This window comes from Bactrocera neohumeralis, chromosome 4 (assembly GCF_024586455.1).
Source record: "Bactrocera neohumeralis isolate Rockhampton chromosome 4, APGP_CSIRO_Bneo_wtdbg2-racon-allhic-juicebox.fasta_v2, whole genome shotgun sequence".
NCBI classification, from domain to species: Eukaryota; Metazoa; Arthropoda; class Insecta; order Diptera; family Tephritidae; genus Bactrocera; species Bactrocera neohumeralis.
In genome coordinates, this window is record NC_065921.1 from 20,003,673 (window position 1) to 20,010,382 (window position 6,710).

A 6,710-nucleotide genomic window follows, 5' to 3' on the forward strand; every position below is an offset into this window, starting at 1 on the left:
GCAAGCCAGTTGCTGCCGGCAGAGAAGAAGCTGCGCGCTGCGTGATTTTGAAATTAAAATTAAATGTTGTTAAGTGCCGTGTTTTATATAAAAGTTTCGGAATCATATGATATAATAAATATATTTGTGTTTTTAAAGTTATATTTAATGTTTATAGAGTGAAATGTGTTTACAAATTTATTTGTGTAAGCCCTTTGTTGCCGGCAGAGAAGAAATTGCGTGCGTCGTGATTCGTCGGTGAAATGTGTTTACGAGAGTTTATTCTTGGAAACCAATTGGCGTCGGCAGAGAAGAGGTAAGTGCTGCATTTTCTTATCAAAACTATTTATTTTACAATTATTTTTGGTGAATCCTTATTATTAATTGATTGAATTTTAATGTTGAATAAGAAAATATATATATTTATAATGCAACTAACCATCAAAATTGATTGGTAAATTTACGTTTTAGTGCTAAGTGCGGCTGCCGTCATAGCGGTGGTTATTGTTTTTACATTGGTGTATCAATGAATTTGAAATATATACATATGTACATTATATACATTTGTACATTGCGTTCATATATGTACATATGTACGAAGACTTCCAGGCTTTGGAAACAAAATTTTTTTGTTCTTTTCTTGTTACTTTTTATTTCCAGTTTGTGTGTTAGCTTTTTATTAAGCGAAGTCAGTGATTTGAGTAACCGAAATTTCAAAAAAGCACTTGATATAGCTGAACATAAACGTTATGTAAATTTGAATACATGTCTCATTTAATTTTCTTCCACCCACACCAGCGAGGTCTTTGTAAGTGTGCAACCGCAAATATGGTCAATACTCGTAAGTATCGATGTTTTGCCTTTGCAATTAACGGCAGCACCTACAACTAACTGAGCCAATTTTGCGCACACACTCACAAATATGTGTGTATATCTACTATGTATACAGTTAGTGCATTATTCCAGCACACACTCACTTGACTTAAGTTGTTGGCATTAGTAAATGCATTGTTGTTGTGAACCATTTGAAATGCTGCGAGTGCACTTGTAAATTTATTGCATCACTGACCCTGAACTTGAGACTGCAACGTTTAATATGTTCTATGCAACAAATAAACATATAGCATATATATATAGCCACTATGTTTGTGCGTGTGTGTGTTTTCTTTTATTATTTTTCCATTGTAGCAACAACATTTTACGATTATTTGTTATGTTCTTCGACTTCCTCTTAAATGGCATTAAAAGCAAATATAACAGCTACATACATATGCACTTACATGCTATGTATAGTATATAAGTGTATACATCCATATGTACATATGTGTTTATTGACATTTTATTTGTTTTTAATATTCTTTTCTAGGTGATTGCAAACACTTGACATTGACATTGGCACTCTAACAGCTGGAAATGAAAATGGCATCAGTGCAAATTGATGCAAAGCTGTTAGTCAACAAACGGACGGACAGACAGACAAACATAAATATGTAAAAATTTACATTCGTTATTAAAATGTCGTTATTCTTTGTTTATTTTAAATTTTCATAATTGTTTGTTTTTATGTATCCATACGTACATATACATATATGTATATATGTATTTATGTATATATTTATTTTTTAATTTTTGTTGGGTTCCACAGATATTTTTACAACTAATTTACAAAGTATATAAATTTTAATATATATTTGTTTTTGTTTTTGTTATTGCCATTGAGTACTCCTATTCATCGCAGCTGCCTTGACAATTTGTTCATCAATTGTTTGGTGCTTGTTCTTTATTGATTGATTGGCCATTTCTATTGCTCGCAGCACAATTCCATGCCCATTTATCCTCATTCGCACAAACAAGCAATTATGAATGTTACGCCCACCATCGAGCTTCAGTTGTATACTGGCTTTTGTTTATATTGGTAAAAATTGTCTAAGAATTTCTAAAGAATTAATTTGTTGGCAAATAATTAACTTGTATAATCATATTCGTTATGCAGATTAGTGAAAAGCATGAATGGAAGTTAAGTGCGCAGCTTAAAGTCATTAATAAATTCTTTAAATCTGTTAAAATTTACAATGTACATATTTGCATAAATACATACATACATACATGTATATATTATTTTCGATTCGCTACTTCTCTGTTCTGTATACTGGAACTGCGTTCTGTTAAAAACAAAGTAGAGGAACAAAAATATAGAGTTGATTTCAGTTTTAAACTTCACAACATGAGATAAGCTTCCTCTATTTTTTGTCTGTTTAGTTATGCCAATTCTTAGTTCCATTCGCTATTCTCCAAAGTTTTGATGGGTCGAAGCTTGTTAATTATTATTTATTAAATTAAAAAAAAATTTTGTCAACCTAAAAAATAATGGTCCACATATACATATGTAGGTATATACCCCATTTAGCTGAATCACTTCGATTTCATTAAACTAATTCACTAACAAAATTTAAACAAGGCGAATAAACTAAATACTACCTAAAAATAAAATGTTCACTTCAGTTGCACCAAAGCTAAAATAACCCTCACAAATAAAAAAAGTGTCCCTAAAAGAATTTGATCGGTTGGTTTGTATGACAGCTATTTGTTATAGTGATCCGTTCTAAACAATTTCTACAGATACAGTGAGCATTGCCTTGGACAATAATTCATGTGAAATTTCCTGTGTGAAACAAAACACTTTTTCGTACAAGAACTTAATTTTGATTGTACAGTGGTTGTTCGAAGTTGGCGGTTCCAACAAATGAGCAGCTTCTTGGGAAGAAAAGGATGTTGCAAAATTTCAGGTCAATTTTTCAAAAACTGAGAGACTGTTGTGCATACTGGCAGACGGAAAGGGTTAAGTCAACATAGCTTGTCAGGCAGATCATTTATATGGTATATATTTTATAGGGTCTCCGACGTTTCCTTTTTTAAGGTTGCCTTAAAAGCTTTTCTTATACCAGCTATAGTTATTTTGTTATATTTTACTCAGCATTTTTTTGTAGATTGTAACTCGTTTTTTTAATATGTCTCAATCACAGTTATCTCGAATACTTTACGAAAAGCTTTTTAGACACCTCATTTTCGTTGTATACTATAATTTTATGAACTGGTGGCAACACTATTCCTATTATTTTTCTGCTTTAAAGTATTAACTAGTACTTCCCGAAAGTGAAAGATAATTTTTGGCAAGTTGAGTTACGTCTCCCCCTCAACGCACGACACTGAACGACAATACACCACACCAACGCGATTCATTCATGCAGACACCACACACAAAAAAACACAAATATACACCACCCACACAGACATCACACCTATGCACACAGGATGCTACATACTACAACTCTACACCGCCCAAAAAATTAAGAACCAGAGCCTCTCTGGATCTCGTGCCAGCTTTCGTCGCAACATCATCCCGTTTTTCATAAACCACGGATAGAAACCATTTTAATTTTAATTTTTTTTTTATTATTTTCCTAAAACAAAGTCTGTATGTGAAAATTGAAGCTGTAATTTGTATTTTGAATATGTGAAGGAAAAAGGTTTAGTGCGCGATGAATCGGAAGTTCTAAGGTGAAAGAAATAAACAATTTAAATTTTTCATAAGATGGAAACACTGCTGCAAACCCCGCCAAAATCAAAGATTTGGTGAATTATTCTGTGTCCATTGATTCGATTATGCGCTCTTTAAATCGTCTTCAGGAACCATATTCTATAATATACATATTTCAGAAGCCAGTGTAAATTCCAATTGACCATACAAACCAGTAAACCTTAATCGTCATATTTAGATTAAGTAAACTGCAATTACTCTGTCAAATACTCGGCAATTTGTTAATACAAACATATCTATCGACATAGAATATACTTGTTATATATGATTATATATATGTACATCTATAAATGTAAATGAAAAATCAGTACATAATTTATAAATATTTTGCAACATCTCGATTACCTAAACGTCGTTCGAATTCTTCTTCCGCAAATTGATTAACTGCGAACTTAAGTAGCTGAACTGCAATGAAGGAATGAAGGCAACATGTGCCACGGACAAGATTGCGGCTAACCGCAAATGCAACAACCGCAACGCAGAATAATTACATACATATGTATATACAGATGTATGAACAAGTATATAAAGCAATGTTGTAATTGCATTAATAAATAATTGTAATAAAAATGAAATACTATCGATTACCACTATAAATAGCCAATAGAATGTAAAATATGACTCTTTAGGGACAGTATTTGTTTTTATTACCATTTTTACTATTCTTGTTTCATAAAACCCTTTTAATTATTTTACTGCCCGTCTAACGGACAGATTTCTGTAATATCAGTAATTATGTGTGTTTTAATACATATGAGTATGCTGTTCATCTACTTGTACATAAATATTCAAGTCTCGCTTTATACTTTGTGTCTCTAAGAGATGTTGTCTAAGTTCAGTTTTGCTGTAAGACTTTTTTATAAACAAGAAATTATTGAAAAAAATAATAGATTTTTTTAAACTTAAATATATTTTTGACTTCCAAAGGAGGTACTGTAATAAATTTCATAATATATTTCATAGTTTGACAAAAATCTCCCACAGCTGCGACCATGTCAAGATTTACTATTTTTTTATGAAAACGAACCATTTTCGAACTTTCAAGACTTTTACTATAATTACTGACTGTTAATCTTATTCTTTATATACATACATAATTAAGGAGTTCCGAAGAAGAAATGATTTTATTTCTTAAAATATTAAAACTGTTTTTTGTGCGTTGTCATGGTGCCTTTCGCATCGCTTACATGACTCAATGATATTGTGAAATTGATATTATTCCTATACAATTACTGTTCCAAGATCGTGGCTCCTAGATATATAAAAAAAAGTTTTAGATAAGGCTCGACAGAAGCAGAGGTGGCTCCCTTGCCTACTTTCCTGCATGTATTGGCGTTACTAATGCTCCTCCGGCTCGCATGGAATGCCAGCATGACCTGTGGTTGTGGATTCAAATTTTTCCATTAGACGCTCAATTGTTGATTTGACAAGACGATTATGATGCCCATAAATTGTTCATGGCGCTCTTAAAGTTGAGGTCACTGACTCCGAATTTCGGTAGTAAATTTTAATAAGTTTGACTCGTTGCTTACTGTACCTTATTGAAGAGAAATGCCAAAAGAGCGGGGAAGAATATCGCGGGGACTGCTGTGCCTAACGGTCTATCTTTGTGCATAAATTAGATAAAATCAGGCGAAAAATTGGCCCAGCCCCCTTGTAACTAATATCAGGATTTTCGAATATCCAGCTGACTTTTAATATAAAGTTGACGCCAGATTTTATCCTTGCAAGTAGCAAGAGTGTGAATATTCGGTTACAGCTGAGCTTGGACTTTTTTACTTGTTTTATTTTATTTTTTTGAAAAATTACGTTGTTCAATTTTTTCGTGGTTATATTTTTTGCTAAGTATTAACTTCTAAGGCATTAAATATATACTTAGGTGCTCACTTGAATCACAATATTTATACTTATTTATGTGTGTGATGCTACTGAAAAATTTCCGAGACTTTTTGAAGTGGGTGTGAAATTTCGAAAATCAATTATACTTGGTATTTACAAGTTGTAATTATGTAATGCGTGAGTAATTCAATACAAATAAGTATTGCAAGTTGAATTATACTCAAGTGTAACCGCAATTACAATCAAACATATAAGGTAAATAGCATACATATGTCAGCTTGAAAAGCTCAGGCGTATGTGAAAGATATAGAAATATAGCTATAGGTGTTTATTTGCATATGTGTTTGTGCATGTTTGTATAGCTTTGCAACGCAATGTTCGTAAGTAACTTTTATTTTATAATATTTCCATGTTTACCTTCAAGGCGAGAAATGCGCATTCAACAGACAAATGCAAACAAATTTGCGTGGGTTGACAATTGCTAGCGATAGAAAAAACAGCAACAACAACAAATTGCAGAAAACAACGAAATGAGGGGCAAAAACATTATTGAGTCTGGGAACCACTTGGAGACCTGTGTATAAATGAATGAATATTGTCGCCATTTAAGTGGACTCGGATATATAAATAGACAGATATACAAATATACATATGTTCATATGTATGTATGTAAAGCAAATGACTTAATATTGTGACTTTTGTACTTACCGTTGAGAAAGTGTGACAATTGAAGCGCACAGCTTGTTGTTGTTGATTATATTACACAGCAGCAGCACAAAGATGCACTTTATTGTTGTTGCAAATAATAAATTATTCCTTTTTTAGAAATTTTCAAATATTAGTTAATTTTACACTTTTCACGCACTTTTTAACTGCAATGCACTAAAGTACCATACCGTTAACTTACACAGTGCTTACTTTTAACTTTATAACGAAACCCACGAAAATTTCATATTTTAACTCTCTTAACCACTTACAATTGGATTTCCGTATGGTTTTGTGCAAGAATTAGTTCACAACTTCACTTTGTGTGCTTGAAAATCACTTCCTCCGTTAGCTGCTAAGCCACAAATCCAACTGATTTGCAGCTTAAACGGCTGATTGCTGATCGGACTGAAAATCCGCGTTGCAGCGCAGCAAGCGCACGTGTTTTGCGGTGACAGGTAGCTGTGTGGGTAATGCGCGCAGCCGCCGCGACCGAGTTACAGTGGGCGCTGCACATAAGTGCGCATGACGTTGCCGTTACAATAGTCTCAGTTGCAGTTGTGCGTACATTTTGTTTACTTAGTTCAAT

The 6,710-nt window shown here is 32.8% G+C and overlaps 1 long non-coding RNA gene across 1 annotated transcript; it reads right to left on the bottom strand.

Moving 5' to 3' along the window:
* Window positions 1-3,459: 3,459 nt before the first annotated feature.
* LOC126757613 (uncharacterized) lies at window positions 3,460-3,980 on the bottom strand. Its single transcript, XR_007666756.1, has 3 exons — window positions 3,923-3,980; window positions 3,730-3,861; window positions 3,460-3,676 (listed from the first exon to the last, which is right to left on the bottom strand). It is a non-coding gene; the product is annotated as an uncharacterized LOC126757613 (long non-coding RNA).
* Window positions 3,981-6,710: the final 2,730 nt, after the last annotated feature.